General features: G+C 44.0%; 1 protein-coding gene across 13 annotated transcripts in view; it reads left to right on the top strand.

Moving 5' to 3' along the window:
- The first annotated feature begins 760 nt into the window (after window positions 1-760).
- LOC109890428 (bromodomain adjacent to zinc finger domain protein 2B) overlaps window positions 761-18,206 on the top strand; it is a 70,349-nt gene continuing 52,903 nt past the window's right edge. For 11 of the 13 annotated variants that reach the window (XM_031824371.1, XM_031824372.1, XM_031824381.1 and 8 more), the window contains exons 1-2: window positions 761-946; window positions 14,040-14,083. The gene's annotated coding sequence lies outside the window, so the exon portion shown is untranslated. Of the gene's footprint in view, window positions 947-1,389; window positions 1,450-14,039; window positions 14,084-18,206 lie in introns of those variants that run through there. The other 2 variants (XM_031824369.1, XM_031824370.1) reach the window with 2 other exon arrangements.

Raw genomic sequence — 18,206 nt, 5'->3', positions numbered from 1 at the left:
GTTCATCTGTCACTATAAACCTAAACAGATTATGAAAACACACATAACGATTTGGGCAACAGTATCACTGTTTATTCTGTCCCAAGATGAGGAAAGACACAATGTGAGAGTTAATATTAAATATTAACCAAATTTGAGCATCACGTGTACTGTCACAAATGATGACCAAACACATTTTGAGCATTCATTTCAATCCCACACATGCATGCGTTTTAAAACAGCACAGTTTAAAAAAGATATGTTTTATTATAGCATTTCCATTGACAACATGTTTATGTTAATAATAAATCATACATTTCCCTGATACTTGGAATCACATTAAAGTGACTAGTTGATCTCTAGCCTGTGGAACATGCACTGAAAGTAATCTTTGTCATTTGAGAAGTTTCAGTCATTCCATACATGATTTGCATTATGCAGGTAATCTATTAATAATATCAATGATGATGCACAATCAATGACATAACTTTAAAAATAAATAAAAAATAAACAAACAAAACAAGCCAATAAGATTCCTCATCCTTGAATCAATTCAATAGACGCTTTTGTTTGTCCTTGTTTTTTCCCCCGTCACATTAGCATATGGTGTAGCCCTAATCATAGTTCAACTGTCTAAATGTAGTGTACTATTGTTTTCCTAATTGAAACAAACATTGATCTCTATTAATGTCAAATACAAGTTTTCTTTTGTGGCAGCATGTAAGCTGACGTCACTTTGGTTCCTTGAAGTGGAGCTGAATAAACCTTGAGAAGAGTCTCCTTCAATCTGCTGTTAGTAACTAACACACACTCACTCACACCGAGACTCAATTACTGCCCAATTCCTTTCTTTATCATCCGTTACCGGCCTCTTTCAAAACGAAATCGAAAAGAGACTAGAAGGCGACACGAAGTATTACTTGAAACAAAATCCCGTTGGAAATAAGTATTAGTGTCGAAACTAAAGGTAAGTGTCCTCTTATTTCAAGGTGGGGGTAAAGAAGACGGTCTGTTATATCATAGAACAAGCGATGTAGCTGGCTTGATTTGTTTCGCGAGGCGAGCTGTAGTTTCTTTGCTTACTGCGTGTGTCCCTCAATCGTCAACTGCACATTGATAGAAACTTATCAAATGGATACAATGTTATTCTAAGCAATCGGCATGTGCGCCTTTGCTGCATGGTAAAATAATAGACTACACCAAAGTTGTTTTGTAGAGTAAACGGGAGTTTTTTTTGTGTCGTTGCTCAGATCAAGCTAGTTTGTGACCTGATAGTCGGAATCGTCTTTGTGTCCTCTCTCGTGCGCTTTAATTGAACTGTTCTATTATTATTATTATTTTTAAATAAAAAACTGTTTTATTTAGTTCAGGAAAACTTTTTTTGACGATGTTTTTACCCACTATTGTACATAAGTTGGCCAGTATTTTTTTGCGCACATTTAAAGGAACGAAATGTGGGAGTCAATGAAGGTAGGGAGCACAAGCTACCTTTGGTCTATTTAGCTGTCCGTTTACAGACAGGGCAAAATCCGAGCTAATAGCTCCTCAATGCGAAAATAAAATAATTAGTAAGCACAAACATAAATACTTGATTTAACTATACAACAGATTGTGTTGTGGTTTGCCAGGTAAAATTACATATCTTATTAGTCAAATCAGTTTGATGTTTTTGTCGAGTTTCAGGCTCTTTTTTTTTTTTTACAACTGGCTAAAGCTATCTTTTGTTGCTTCCTCAAACAAGAAGCAGCTGCTGCCTGGCCGAGTTGTTGAAATGTATCCCTTTGTGTATATTACAATATCCTCCATTTTTCTGCCCTTCCAAACAACAAGCTTTTTCGCCATCTTGGTTGATTTAAATTCCCTAAGCACCCCCACGCTTGAATGAAACGTATCCATGTTTTACCTAGAGAAAGTTTAAACTAGACTATGGGAAAAGAAATGTAGACGGTGACGTCATGTGAAGTTTTAAGAGAAATGTAGGCAACGTTTAACCTGTGATTGGAAGGAGGAACAATTTGGTGTTACGTTTGAAGGAGAGTGGGATTCAGCTACAACGTTACAGTGACATTATGCAGTGTTGCAAGAATCGGATGCGTGTTTTTGAACACGCAGATAACACAAACGGTGTGTTTTAATACCGTAGTGACAGGTGGAGATGCCATGCAAAACTGCCTTTTTAACCTAGATTTTTTTTCTCTCACTGGACTTGGTTAGGTGTTTTCTACATGCACTTTTTCTAGTTTATCAATGACACTTTGATAAAGGTGTTATTTGTCACACCACTTTTAGTCAATGACACGAATAGCACACATTATGTGTTTTAATCGTTCAACCGCTGGAATTAGGCAATAGGCTAATCATAATCGATTAGAATTAATATGCTATATCAGAATGATGTTATGATACATAGCCCGGTGTATCATCATATTTTTTTGCTATTGCATTTAAACATATATATTGTTTAATGGACTAATAGCCAATCTAATTAGACATTGACCAACAGCTATTGATGTTTATACAAATGACAACTTTTAATTAGTCAAGCAAAGTATTATTAGTATTTTCCCCTTTCCCCTCTTTTCTTGTTTGCTTACTCCCCCTTTGCATTGTGGGAGTCTTTGACACTTGTTTACAAATAAAAGGCAAAGATAGTGTGCCTTGGCTTATCTACCGGTAATAACACAATATTCACCTTAGATGACTATAGGTCTGGGCCTAATTATCATGCCATAAGTGGTAGGCACTATTGAACAACATGTAGCCTAGTCATTATCCACCGTCTCGTCATTGTAAAGCTCATTTCTGAGAAGATGGCAGAGGTGTGACAGAGACAGTAGATAGATGATGACAGTAGGCTGAATTTCATTTTTTTTTTAAATTACCGTGTAATAACATGCCATGGGTTCATTTGTGTGTTTTGCTGATGTTATGGCGGAGGAAAGATTCCAAACGTAGGTTACCTAAAGTAGCAAACCATTTAGTTTATCATCAAAGACTCTCCTGTCACACTAGAGATTATACTCTCATCATCAGTTTTTCTGGTGAGCATCCATCCGCCATATCCCTGTGGGATAGTCTTTAAAATGGATCTCAGTTGTCGTCTCACAAGCAGTTGTAAAAAAACAACAATGATGCTTTGTGATAGGAAATCTAATCATTTCACCTCCCACCCTCTTTGTTTGGATATTTACTGCTGCTAAGCTAAAGTGCACAGGAGCAGATGTTTAGCCAAACATCCTTGCTGAGGGAGGCGCGATGCCTTTTTCCTTCTGGGAATGGCTCCTCTCCTCTCCCTGTGCTGATGCATGGACATGACAGCTGCTTGATTTCATGGAGCTGCTAAGAAGCCATTAGTGGTATCAGTGAATTGAAACGGAACAGTCTCTCCCATTTTTCCACCGCTATTACAAACGGCTATTGTTAGCTTCTTTTGTGTGCGTGTGTGTGTGCTGCAGCTGAACACACACAGCAGAACAGGGCAGAGGAGCACTAATATACTTGTGTTGCTGTGTGTTTCCCCATAATGCGAGTGAGAGAGAACAAATCTGTCAGGGCTTGTTTGTGATGTTGGTTTGAAATGGAAGCAAACTGTGCTACCTCAAGCACACTCAAATCAGGGATGTCTCCATGCCTGGCCAAGAGAAGCAAAACAATGTAACTGTAGTGCTCCACCTCTCTCTCTCTCTCTCTCTCTGCCTCCCCCCTCTCTCCCCCTTGCCCCCCCCCCCCCCCTCACTTCCCCTCTCTCTACCCCCCACCACAGAATGTTGTTTTCTTTGCCAGGAGATAAAAAGGACTTCCGCTTGACTTGAACATTCAGGAATTAAAGATAGGCATGTTTAAGCCTTATTTGCATGTCTACCCAACGTTGCACCAAATGGTTGCTATTGACTAAGCTGATTAGGAGAAATTAGGTTTAGGAGCCCCTGTGTCTGGGGGTGCTGAAACGGACAAAACTTGGACAGCTTTTCTACAGACAATCCCATATGCACACAAGTCTATTCTGTCTAATCCTGTACTATTGAAATTAGGGCTGATAATGTTAGAGGAACGTGCCTGCTTTGGTGTCCACCACTTTTTTGTCTTTTTGAAATGAGGTGAGGATGGTTATCCAGTCAACACTCAAACAGTTTGTCGCCGTCAACGCCACCACTCTTTGAATTGACCTTAAACGCAATACACACACGGCTCTCGCTGATTGCAGTGTGTACTGAATTTGATTAGCGTGCTATATTCCTATACTGCAGCTCCTTGTGCTAGTTTCAATGTTTCCCTTCATTGTTCGTGAGACACTGTAATGAAGCATTTATTACTGTAACCCTGGAAACGAAGGCCTACATTGTTTGTTTCTGGCATTGATGTTCTTGTTTATGTTGTTTTGTATGGCCTACACAGAGATTGATTAGCTTCTGTAAACAGATCTTATGTGTGGTAAGGGAACGAACAGTTGGGTACAGTCTATGAGTGGTGGTGTGTTGTAGTGGCGGTGTGTTGTTCACACTTATTTTAAGTTTTCAACTCTAAAGAGGAAGTAAGACTGTTTTGTGTTATGCGAAATTAATCAACCAGAGCCTAATTACCTAAAGCTGGATTGCCACTGAGTCCTCCATCCCCGTGCTTACTTCAAGCTCTCTCACACACACACGACTTCTCCGGAGTCAAGTACTAACTAGACAGAGGCTTTTATAAAGATGTGTGGTGAAATTGATGGCCCTGTAGCGATGCAGGAATTGGCTTAAAATCCAAACGGTTTAATTAGGCTAATGCTGTTTATTATTGTTGGCTATTAAACCTTTGTTACTGTGCATGGTAACTGTCATGTCTGAAAATGTTACTTGCAGCATCTGTAGTCTGTACTCATTAGCACAACTGTTGACAGAGGCCTATAAGTTAACGCCAGCAGTTGGTAGGGCAGGTTTGTTAGTGCTCCTATGACCTACTTCACCTCCACTTTGCTATTCTAGTTACACTGTACATTAAGTTGAGATATAGTATCGACATAACATTTTTACATAGGCTAGCCTACGTTATAGCCCACACATCCATTTTTACAAACATGGTGGTAGTATGCAAGATGAATGTCGGCAATATACAAGAACATACCGTGGGCATCTATGGTGGCCTGGTTCAGTTTGTGACATGAACTGAAAGTAACTGTGTCAAGGGGGAGCATTACTGGTACAAGCAGATGTCAGTTTTACAGCAGTCTGGCTTGTTTAACACGTACAAATAATCTCTGTGTTGTTGTTGCTTTCGTAGACACCAAAAATAGCAGCATAAATGCCTTTTGTACAACCAGGTCACGCCAAGTTCACTTTGTTTCTGAAATACCAAAGACACGGAGGCCATGTTTGGGAGAAAGGGAGGCGATTAGCTCCTTTGGTCTTTTTGTTGTCCGTCCCCTGGGCTTCTTCCTATTTATCATTCAATGTGAGAACTTCCTTGATGAAACTCAAGGTTATTTTTTCCATGGTCTGTCTGTCAGGATGCTTGTTGTTCCACTGGCAAGGTGAAGAGGTTGATTTCTCCCTCAAGTAACGCCTCATTTTCAAAGTCCTTGAGCTCTGCAGAAAGTCTATAAAGGAGTAGGCTAGCCTGTCTGTCGATTCATTCTTCCTTCTTTGTACTGTATCATAAAACCAGCCCGTTTTCTCAAAACAGTCACAAAGGGAAAAACCAGGCCTATTGACTTGATTTGTGAGGGTGTTTGAGGCAGAGACAAAAACCTGTCTTTAATTTCAGATGTAGGCTATTGCTTACAGTAGCCAAGTAGTAGGCCTTACAGTTTCCTTCCTCCTGTCCCGAATGAGCACACTTCAATCTAAGATGCTGATAGCCTGATGAGATCTAAGAGCGTTGGTTAAGCTAACTGATGTAGGGAACTGAGCCAAGTATAGGCTACAGAAGAATATCCTTTTCCCCCAAAACAACATGGTTCCATTCATAGCCTAGTAGTCGTTTAGCTAGGCCTACTGCTTAACGCCAGCCCCTCTGTCTTGTCTGTAGCCATGTTAAACGTGTATGACATGATACCCTATGACACAAGAGTCGGATAAACCACAGCTCTGCTTAACATGAGTCCTTCAGAGTGGGTCCAAGTATGATGCTTTCGAATGACATCATCTGAAGGAGTGTATATCCTAAGCTATGCGTAAGGAGCAATCCACTAGAGTCGACACCATTAGGGCTTTTTTTTAGTGGTCTTCTCCTGCGAGCCATCCATTTCTTTTTGCCCCCGGGGAGATTGTCATATTGCCTGTGCGTGCCGTGGCTGGAATGCTTCAGTGATTGAGTCCCTGCCGACTGTGATAATGGGGACGCTGTTGGAAATACCAATCGTAGTATAGCCTAGCCTAGGCCTGTTTGGTTGGCTTATCACCTTTTTACATTCTCTACTAAAATAGTGTGCAGCCTGCATGCTCTATTCACATATCTGCAGTATCTCTCACATGCTGGGAATTCTGAAGTGTTGTTGGCATTGCGGATAGAAATATCTTTGGATGTGGGAATGGGAATTGTGTAAGGTTTCGTATTGTGGTGGTGCCGGGGACGGTCAATGTTGTTCATCATACTAGGACAGCTGGCTGCAGGATTGAGGAGCATGGAGTAGCCCCTGGGTGGCTGTTAAAAGGAAACAGGCACACACACACAGGCACACACACACACACACACTCTGAGGTTGCGCTTCAACAATCAACCTTTTATTTATTGATCACCCAGCATTTAAAATCTGGTCACTGCTGCCACAAAGGCTTTTCATTTTAGCTGTGCTGGCAGACTGCTGCAACCTAGCCAGAATTTTAAATATTACATTTTAACTGAGCGCCATAAGAACTGACAAGGATGTAGAGGAATGGGGGGGGGGGGGGGGAAATCTGTTCAGCAATGAAATAGCCTAATGTGTGTTGGTCAGCAGTAACCATACAGTAGAAGGTCTTCTTTGTAAACAGTCCTGCTTGCATTTGGATGAGTAGGGCAGGAGTAAAGAGACCTTAGGCCTACGCTACATCCATGCAGCAGACAGATGCATGTGTCAGTTGTATTGTACTAGAGCTGATTCACAGATAATAGGACTAAACTTCCGGGGCGTACTTAGTGATTTGGAGGCCCCAGGCAGGGGCCCGTCTTCGCACGTTCATCCAAATAATTCCAGCTTCCGAACAGTGCGCTGTGACCCCGCCACCTTTCCTTCGATTCACAAGTGGATGAAACTATTTCACTGGAGAAAGCATACGAGCGAGTGAAACAGCACCCCTCTGTCTAACTATATGTAACCCGTGTATCAGATGCTGTCTGGCCAAAAAAGAGTATGACATGCAATACTCTTTTTGGCCAGACAGCATCGGATACATGGGCCATACTTGCATGTCCTCTGCCTTGACGACGATGGCAGTATTATCAGCAGCGCCTGTCTTTTTACTAAAGACATACGTATTGTATCCCCCCAGAGCCCTCAAACTCAACACTGGATCTCGAAGCCAGTTCCACTGCTTTTTTTCATTGTACCCCTCTAATCAGGGACTGATTTAGCCCTGGGACATCAGGTGTGTGCAATTAATTGTCTGGTAGAACAGAAAACCAGCTGGCTCCGGATCTAGTAGGGTAAGAGTTGAATACCCAGGGCCCGGGCCTGGTTTTCTACTAAGCTAACCTATGGAATTGTTTTAAGATGGTCATACCATTTGATTTGGAATTTTAGGACCCTCTCTGGGGTGCGTATTGGCGGCAGAGAAGTCAGCCGCAGGAGAGCAAAACTGTGTTTCCAACTGTGTTTAATTATCAATACCCACCGGATACAGAACAATAAAATACATGGGTACATAACGCGACGCACACCAGAACATAACGTGCACAAGCACTGACAACAAACAATTACGGACAAGGACATGGGGGGCAACAGAGGGCTAAATACACAACATGTAATTGATGGAATTGGAACCAGGTGTGATGGAAGACGAGACAAAACCAATCATGTTCGTGAGAGTCTTTCTATATTAGTGTGTAGCCCAAAACGTTCGAACGCTACAGATATTTTCATCAGAATACAGATTTTTGGGATGTCTCATTGTCTGACAAACACCGCCGTAGCTCTGCCACCTTCCACCGCAGATGTGGAAGGCCGACATTGGGGGATGCGGTGGATTGGGACAGAGCCCATGCAAAAAAAAACAGATATCCCTAGCTTAAAGAGGTTTATTTTTATTATGCCCAGCTCACGAGGCCCCTTAATGATGATGATGATGATGATGATGTGACGCCTGAAGCAATTGCCTCTTCTGCCGTAATGGCAAGTCCGCCAGTGCTAACCTTTCTATATTGTCTTTTACACATCTAGTAAAATATAGCCTACAATATAGATTAGGCCTTTGCAGGTTATGGTGATTTCAGCTTGACTCAGCCTACCTAGTAACAGAGCTGCGGCCTAAACATTCTCCTGATTGGATGAGTCATTACTTTGACCCGGAGCTAACTGGCTGTTTTTAGAACTAGAGGTCAGAACAGGGACTTCACCTCGGGAAGAGGGGGATTCAAGTAATCCACACTAGCGTGACTAGCACAGACGCACTGTGGAGTTATTCCTGGGAATGGACGGATTCTATCTGTTCATTTGATGTTCTACAGTCTCTTCCCCATCCGTATTCGTCCGTCTTTTCCCGTACGTGTGTGCTGTGCAATAACTAAAAGACACTTAGCTTACAAGCAGGAAAAAGCAGGGAACCACATGTAACAAGTCATTCATTAAAGGCCCATGAGAAGGAAATGGAAAGTTGAAAATGTGCCACCATTTTCTCTCAGACATCATTCTCTTCCACAGATAGCCTAGACACATGCTGTGGTGATCTCTCCTCTAGTCTCAATTTGGCGGGAGTTGAAACAGAGAAACAGAGAAACCGTCGCTCCTCTCCTCCGTCTGCCCCAGAGTGGCTGTTCTTATTCCTGGCCGCCATGAAAGGCTAGCTGCCTGCCTTGTGGCATTGTCCCTTTCTCTAAACGATGACACTGAGAGACAGCTGTAACGCGAGACGCCTCTACCCAAGCAGGCGCTCGGAGAGCGGACGGGGAGACGCCTTTATCTCAGGCTGGGGGGCACTGACCTCTACTAGCTCACAGGGCAGCATGGGAGCAGTTTCTGGAGTTAGTATCCACCCTCTACTAACTGAAACTCTTAGACTACATAATAACATCCATGGATTGAGTTGCAGGGTATCCGGCCTTGTGGGCCTTGGTAGGATTGGTGTTTTGTGGTTGTTGTGTTGTGGTTTGAACTAGTGTGTGTCTGTGTGGCAAGGTTGTATTTGTGTGTGCGGGTATACTTGTGTTGGTGTGCTTGTGTGTGTGTGTGTGTGTGAGTGTCTTATGTTTGTTCAAAGATGGAAACATCCACACATCCCCCTGGCCTGCAGGCTACGGAGGCTAAATCCTCTGTGAGAGCTCCCGCGTGTAATCCAAATATTTAGAGCTAATTTAAGCATGGACCAGAAGCGGAAACAACATCTCTCTCTGTGTGTGTGTGTGTGTGTGTGTGTGTGTGTGTGTGTGTGTGCGCGTGTGCGTGTGCGTGCGTATGTGTACGTGTGTGTGTAATCTCAACACTGGGGGGAAATGAAAGCACTCAATCAGTCACCTGTCAGAGCTCTTCACTCCCTCCAAACATACACACATGCGCACACACACACACACACATCTCCCTCAGGGTTTGACAGGATTGGGCTTTTATTGACTCACTGATTGAGACAGGCGATTCATTTAATGGAAACTAACCACCGAAACACAGTAATACTGGAATCAAGACAGATGGACATCTCTCATCTTTCTCCCTGTGCTTTATATTAGGTTGAACGTTAGCTTGTAGATGAACTTTGGTGATAATCTTGTATTTTAAACTATCTCTTGTATGGAATTCCATGTTGAGGCTGAGCTAGGCTAACAGGGGGAGTACAGAGAGAGGATTATTGCAGGGTATGAATGGTTGGTCGTTTGTTGATCGACCCAGAGCCGGCCGAGGCGGAAGAGAGAGAGAGAGAGGGCGGTGGGTGGGAGAGGCGTGACAGCTGCGTTGGCGGCTGCTGTGAGTGACCTTCACGCGTCATCTTGGTAGATTGTCAAGGCTGTTGGGATGACACTGAGCCATGGAGCTCTGCTCTGATGGAGCGGCTGCGTCCTCTCATTCACTCACTCAGACAGACAGTGGTGCACTCTGGGTACAAGTTGCCCATAGGCACTTCTTTCTCTGTATCATAACTGTAACCATTAAAGGGGGGTGCCAAGCTCACCTCAGATCAGTGTCTACTCTAGAGGCTACTTCATGCTACTGCTCATGGTTAATTTGTGTAGCCAAGTATCAATTGTATAGCCTGAATGAATGAAGTCCCACAGTAGTGAACGTGGGCTGCGTTCAGTCTGATGACCCACAGTTACATCAGCATGTCTTAAAGGCTCAGTGCAGTCAACATTTTGATTTCCTGTGTTTTATATATATTTCTACACTATGCGGTTGGAATAATACTGTGAAATTGTGAAAATGATCATAATGCTGTTTAAAAATACATTTCAGCCTGTTTTGGTGCGATGGAGTTTTGGCCTTCCATGGTGACATCACCATACGGTAAATGAGTTATTAGACCAATAAGAAAGAGAGTTCCAAGCCTTTCTGAGCTCCCGAGTGGGGCAGTGGTCTAAGACACTGCATCTCAATGCAAGAGGCGTCACTACAGTCCCTGGTTCGGATCCAGGCTGTATCACATCCGGCTGTGATTGGGAGTCCCATATGGCGGCGCACAATTGGCTCAGCGTTGCCAGGGTAAGCTGTCATTATCGCCTAGTTAAATAAAGATAAAAAACCCTGTATTTTTCTTCAGTTTTCCGCTTCCCACTCAGACCACTCCCAGGGAGTCCTAGCAAAATTCTTCCTTGGGAAAATGCCCTTTGCTAAGAAGCTATTTTTGTTTATTTTTTTTACAATTTTCATTTAAAACAATCACAGTAAGTTACTTAATTGTTACCCAGAAATGATTTGATGTTGAGATAAAAACGGTTGCATTGGACCTTTAAGCTGAGGCCAAAGGCAGGTCCGTCCAATTAGCCGGTGAATGATAGCCCCATAGGCTAAGTGGAGGGAGACGGAGAGAGGCTCCCCTCAGATTCATCATGATGCTACTGTAGGAATTGGCTCCCAGCCATATTGGGAGTAGCAGTAACAGGGCTGAATCATAAATGGCACACACATACAGTACCATCACGCTCACACATACAGTACCATCACGCTCACACATACAGTACCATCACGCTCACACATACAGTACCATCACGCTCACGCTCACACATACAGTACCATCACGCTCACACATACAGTACCATCACGCTCACACATACAGTACCATCACGCTCACACGTACAGTACCATCACGCTCACACATACAGTACCATCATGCTCACACATACAGTACCATCACGCTCACACATACAGTACCATCACGCTCACGCTCACACATACAGTACCATCAAGCTCACACATACAGTACCATCACGCTCACGCTCACACATACAGTACCATCACGCTCACACATACAGTACCATCACGCTCACACATACAGTACCATCATGCTCACACGTACAGTACCATCACGCTCACGCTCACACATACAGTACCATCACGCTCACACATATGCTCACACTTACGCCCATGCGCTAATGCGCACACACACACACACACACACACACACACACACACACACACACACACACACACACACACACACACACACACACACACACACACACACACACACACACACACACACACACACACACACACACACACTGTTTGTGTTACACGATGACAGTCCCTTGAGGGTGTTCTCTCTCTTAAATCCCACAAATGGATTGTGTTTTGTTCGTTGCTTTTCAGCCAGTTCTTGTGCTTTACATTGTGGGGGATAACCCACTCCCCAGGAATGGGACTTGCTCCATCAGGTCTACGAAGAAGGCATTTAATGGAATAGAACACACAGAGAGGCTCTTCTGAATAAGCTGAGAGAGAGGATCTGAATTGCACTTAGGCAAACGTTTCTGCACACAGATTCTTCTCCCTCCCCTCTTCCTCGTCTCTCCACAGAACAGACACTCACCTCTCGCCACAGATTCCATTTTGTCAGCTTTCAGCTCCAGATCATGTAACGATAAAAGATACTGCCCCGCAGTTAAACAGTGCCAGTAAATCACACGCAAAAGAAAGCTGGGAGAAGCAGTATTTTTAAGCAGAAAGAGAGAAGGGGGATAGAGCGGGAGGGTCTCTTTGTGTTCTGTGTACTGACTTTGTGTGATGAAGAGATGAATCACTGCTATTTAGGGATCGGTTTCCTGCAACTGATTGTGTGACGACTCAGTGGTGGATAGATTGTCAAGACTTGCCTGTTTTGTTCCGGAGGTTTCAGAAAAATGTCTGCGGCCAGTTCACAGTCAGTGCCCTCCGCTTTCATCCCTCCCTCCCCTCCCTGGCCTGCGATATCACAGATGAGCCGAGAGCAAAAGGAAACAAGCACCTTTTTAGCGTGTCTGTCATTGAATGGCACTTTATGACGGCCTCGCTAAGGTTTCTCCTCACTAAAGTTAAAGTCTACATTACTAGATTTATCGTGACGGTTCCCTCCGCCAAAGGCGCTATTCAATTCCAGGCCTCCGGGGCCACGTCACAGCTGTTGCCCTGGAGGCCTGGAATTGAAAAGCCTTGTTCTTCGTGGACCTGTTGTTTTGTGCCTGCGGGCTTACAGAATGTTTAGGCCTAGTCAGATGCTGCTGGCTACCGTTGTGTTGCTTATGACAGTGTTTGAGTAGAGCGTACGTAAGGCTCTAAAGTGTTCTAGGCCCATTGTCTTAGCAAATAGCTAGCGTAGCTGTAGTCAGGTCAGTGTGTATTTCAAATACCCAGGCAGGCGAAAACGGGGTGAGGTATATAGCTTCACATCTCGCCACTCTCATTACAGCACTCTTTGGCTGGGGGAATCATTTCAGCGTCGCGCCCTCTCTGAGGGAACATCCTTTAATCATGGCTCTAATAGGCCTTTATGAAGACGCACAGATGAATTCCCTCACTCGGCCCGGTGCGGTGTGTTATCACCACGGAGATGTGTAATCAAGGTGATGTGTGTGTGTGTGTTTGTGTGTGTGTGTGTGTGTGAGAACAGACGACCAGATCAGGCCTGTGGATGACGAGGAGGAGTCATTATCGCTAGATCACGTCGTTATTATAGACGGACACCGTCACTCTAGTTAATACCGTTTATTTCCTGTGGAGATTTCAGCCGTAATGGCGCGTGCGTTTCTGTGCCCCTGTGTCTGTCTGTGTGCTATAGAGTTTTACCCAGTGTCAGGGTGAATGTGTGTACCAGAGTGACCATGACACCACTAGCGGTGCTGCAGTGAGAGAGACAGTGCCACGGCCGTGACACACAGGCAAGACGGTCACTATGTCCTTTCAGATACACAGGCTGAGAAAGTTCCCTCGCTGCCTCTCCCCTTCTCTGTGCTCCAGGAAGACGGATAGATCCGAGACAGTGTAGCTCCGAGTGGCGTGAGAACACTGGGAAGGGCTGGTTCTCTCTCTTAGCAAGAACTGTCTTGTGTTTTTAGGAAAATATCCTCCTCCCTCACAACAAAAGCCATAATGTCTGGCTTTCATTCTAACAGGTTGAGCAGGAAAAATGTATGAGTGTGTGTTGTGTGGCGTGTTTGTGTTCGCAGGCCTGCTGTGCCTGCGACAGAGAGAGAGTGTGTGTGTGTGTGTGTGTGTTAGATCTGCTCTGCTTACGCTCAGTGCCAGATCCTAGCTGTGTCTCAAAATGCCATGTCCTTTTGTTTTGTTTGATCTGTCAGTTGACCACAGCAGCGCACAGAGCTTTGATATCGATGTATGTTGGAAATGAATGAGGTATTCACCCATCAGGTCCCAAACTGGTCGTCATTAGTGTTTAGATTGTATTTTCCAATGAACGGTGTCATACAGAAGACATATTAATGTATAAATGGATTAACCTGACTGTCGTCCTCTTTTTCTCTCTCAGGTGTTAGAGCAGTGATGTCACAGAGCTGAAGACATTTCCTGTCAGTGAGTACGGACTCTTTTCTCTGTTACCTTTCTATCATCTCTGAACAACTGTCAACAACATAGCTTTTTGTTGTTGTTGGGCCCTGTGTGACATTCCCTAATACTTATAGTTGTTATGCGGGGAGCTTTTGAATTATTTTCTTTGCTCAACTTGTCATCAACAAAATGTGTTTTGGCGTAGAGGAGAGTTCGCAGACTCCTTCGATTCCAGGCTTAATTAGATTTCATTCTTTCGACACAAGAGGATTTTCTCCCCCAATTAAATTTAACAAGGGCTTCTTGAAAAAGCAGTTGTTCTGATTACATTACAAATTCAGAGTTTCATTCAGTGAATCGTGCAATTAATTACATTTCTCTCCATTTTGATCAGCACATTTTAGGGGGCGAGTGAAACACGCAAATGAACCATCATCAGTGTTTGTGATCTGTTGCAGTAACATTGAATTGAAACAGTTATTACAGTGTCTGTTGATGTAGTCTAACATTATAATCTAAACAGTTATTACAGTGTCTGTTGATGTAGTCTAACATTGCATTTAAATTGTTAGGCCTATCAGTTGGAGTCAAACTGAATCATGTTCCTCAACAATACAGTGGATTAAATTGGTTGGCTGTTTAGTTGTTTCTCACCCTCTCTTCTGTGGCTCATCTGTTTGGCTCAGCTTATCTTTGTTTTCTCTCTCTCTCTCTCTCTCTCTCTCTCTCTCTCTCTCTCTCTCTCTCTCTCTCTCTCTCTCTCTCTCTCTCTCTCTCTCTCTCTCTCTCTCTCTCTCTGTGTGTGTTACCACTGGCTCTACTCCCTCAAGGTTTCACCAAGCAGACAAAGGTGACGGTTTTATCCCACAGACAATGACTTGCACTTTTCTCTCTTTCTCACTTTATGGCTTTGTGCTGATGAGTGTGTCACCAGATCTAATCTCACACTTTATAAATCAGCGTTTATCTCTTATGCAGCTCAGCTGGGTAAGCGTACCATTGAGAGTTAGGTGTGTTTATGTATCTTGAGGTAGGCTTATTCAGCAGATAAAAAATATCGAAGTGGAACGGTTCTCCTCCTAAATGTGCTTTTCAAGGTGATGTTTGCTTGACGTACAATACACCTGATTTGAGAATCCCCTGCACCGCAAATTGTAAGTTACACATTTTGGACCGGCGCTGGGCCTTCACCTGCTACATACCATGTAACCTATTATTGATAGCTGTCTGCTATCAGTCATGATATTGACGGCTCCGTTTGAAATTGATTTCCTGGAAATGATGGGCTGGAGAACGGGTGAAAGGCGAACCCCTCTGGTGGCTGTGCTGATTTGCCCGCTGTTGAACACTGCAGTGAAATGTCCACCTGTCAGTCTCTGGTGATCATACAGTATTTCTGTCTGTTTATTCTTCCATTAGTCCATAGAAAACAGGCAGAACCTTGGCAAACATGAACGTCATCCAAACGGCCACAGTACCGAGCAGATATCCACCATTAGTTCCTTGTGAGAGGATAGTTGGAAACGGGAGAGTGGTGCTTAAATACCCAGAGGGAATTACAAATGGTGAATCAAATAGAGGAGAGACAGAGAAGAGAGAGAGAGAGAGAGTTGTATTGTATTGTTTAGAGAGTTTACAAAAGTCGTAGCGGACAAAGGGGTGTGTGTGTTTGTGTGTTTACAAGCCTGTGAGTGGCGGTCGGTGCCGTTTAAGATGATGGAGGATGCTACATTTTTTTAATGAACGTGGCCTTATTTCTATTAAAGCATATTGGATGACTGTCACTCATATTCCATTCACCCAGCTCAATGTAACTTCGATAGGTTTAGGCTACAACATGATACTAAAATGTTCCCTATACCCATCATGAGGTTGCTAAAACCTAGCCTATGAATGGAAGTTTACAGCGTAGGTGCTCACCTTGAGGACTCAAGGTGACAGACAGTGACACATTTAATACTGCCTTTAGCACTCTTGCCTGCGTCAAGCTGATCTAGAGTGTAATCATTAGTCCAACAGTTGCAAACGAGAGTTGTAGCGTTAGTAAACTCACTACAATCATGCAGTACAGTGTACAGTCAGCAGCAAGCAGTTTAGCAGTTACATTGGTGGGCCCCGGGTGGCAATAAATTAATACAACCAAAAGCTTACTTTGACTTGGAAGAGTTCCAGTGTTGAATAGCCATAGCCAGCTAGCTGTTTGTGCCGGGTGTTTGAGTAGGCTAAACTAGCTAGCTGCATTCGATGAAATATACCATGAAATATAGCTAGCTCTCCCTCTCTTGCTTCTCCTTCATTTTGGAAGAAATTAATTTATTCAAAACTGTTCAACTATTGTCTTTCTCTCTCTTTGAGTCAACTAGTCACCACATATTATGCACTGCAGTACAGGCTAGCTGTAGCTTATGCGTTCAGTACTAGATTCATTCTCTGATCCTTTGATTGGGTGGACAACATGTCAGTTCATGCTGCAAGAGCTCTGATAGGTTGGAGGACGTCCTCCGTAAGTTGTCATAATTACTGTGTAAGCCTATGGAAGGGGTGAGAACCATGAGCCTCCTAGGTTTTGTATTGAAGTCAATGTACCCAGAGGAGGACGGAAGCTAGCTATCCTCCAGCCAAGGACACATTTTAAGAATAGATAGTTTTTCTTTGTTATGTGTTTGGCATTCTCTCTTTGTTTTGCCACCAGCAGAGGCTAACCCATAATCGTGAGAGAGAGGTGCTGAGAAGTGTGTTTCTGTTTGTTTTTATGTGTGCGTGCATGCAGTGTGTGTGTGTGCGGTGTTTGTGCAGTGTGTGCGGTGTGTGCAGTGTGCGGTGTGTCCAGTGTGTGTGTGGTGTGTGCAGTGTGTGTGTGTGTGTGTGAGAGAGAGACACACAGAGAGAAAGGTGAGAAGTCAGCCTTAATAACTAGCTGATGTTCCAGAACACACTTCCCTCCTTTCCTTCCCTTAGATGTACAGTGTGTTCTCAGTCAGTATAGCCAGTGGCCTGACAGATTGCTGGGAGTATGGTAGAAGATGGAAGCACTAAATACTAGAGCTCAATAGTACTGGTCTGAAAGGAAGGAGGGATAGAGAGGAGGGAGAGAGAGAGGAGAGAGAGAGGGGAGAGAGAGAGAGAGGTGGGAGAGAGAGATGAGAGAGAGAGGAGAGAGAGAGAGAGGTGGGAGAGAGAGGAGAGAGAGAGAGAGAGAGAGAGAGGAGAGAGATGGGAGAGAGAGAGAGAGGTGGGAGAGAGAGAGGTGGGAGAGAGAAGAGAGAGAGCGAAGACTGAACACGAGGGATGAGTTGGGAGAGAGAGAAGACTGAACATGAGGAATGAGTTGGGAGAGAGAGAGAGAGAAGACTGAACACGAGGGATGAGTTGGGAGAGAGAGAAGACTGAACATGAGGGATGAGCTGGGAGAGAGAGAAGACTGAACATGAGGGATGAGTTGGGACTGATTTATGCTATGAAAAATGTCAGATGATTTTAGTCAAGTATTTTGTCTTTTAAGTTAGTTGGGTTTGGTTATACTTGATGCAATATTATACTGTCTACAATAACTAATAAGAGCTAACAATAAGAGCTCTGGCAGTTGTCTTGCCTTCAGCCTGTATGTTTAGTGATTACATCAACAACATGTGAAGCAGCACTTTAGACCGTGGCAGCAATTCAGCTTTATTCAGCTTTCCCAGGAAGACACCCTGTTGTTAGAGCTGCCGCTTCACTCTTTAGTGTGAGAGAGAGAGAGAGAGAGAGAGAGAGAGAGAGAGAGAGGGAGAGGGAGAGAGGGAGAGAGAGAGAGAGAGAGAGAGAGAGAGAGAGAGGGAGAGAGAGAGAGAGAGAGAGAGAGAGAGCATCATGCAGTCTATCTGTACTTAGGCCAAGGTGCTGCATCAAGGAGCATTAATGCCTACACAGCCCCATCTGCTTTATCCAGCTTGAAATGCAATGCCTTTTAATGACAAATACGAATCACAGGGAGGGTGTCGAGAGAGGGAGAAGGGAGAGGGAGAGGGGGAAGGAGAGAGAAAAACATCCCGAAGGTCAGGAGCAGCGGGCGGCCGTAAGCGAGAGACACGTGAGGCTGAGATTGTCTTGCGTCAGCCCCACAGTACTCTGTGTGTGTGTGTGTCGGTGTGTTTGTATGTCTCATCTC

Source organism: Oncorhynchus kisutch, linkage group LG5, assembly GCF_002021735.2.
Source record: "Oncorhynchus kisutch isolate 150728-3 linkage group LG5, Okis_V2, whole genome shotgun sequence".
NCBI classification, from domain to species: Eukaryota; Metazoa; Chordata; class Actinopteri; order Salmoniformes; family Salmonidae; genus Oncorhynchus; species Oncorhynchus kisutch.
Note: the sequence above shows the minus strand (reverse complement) of the source record. Positions and strands in the feature narration are given on the sequence as shown.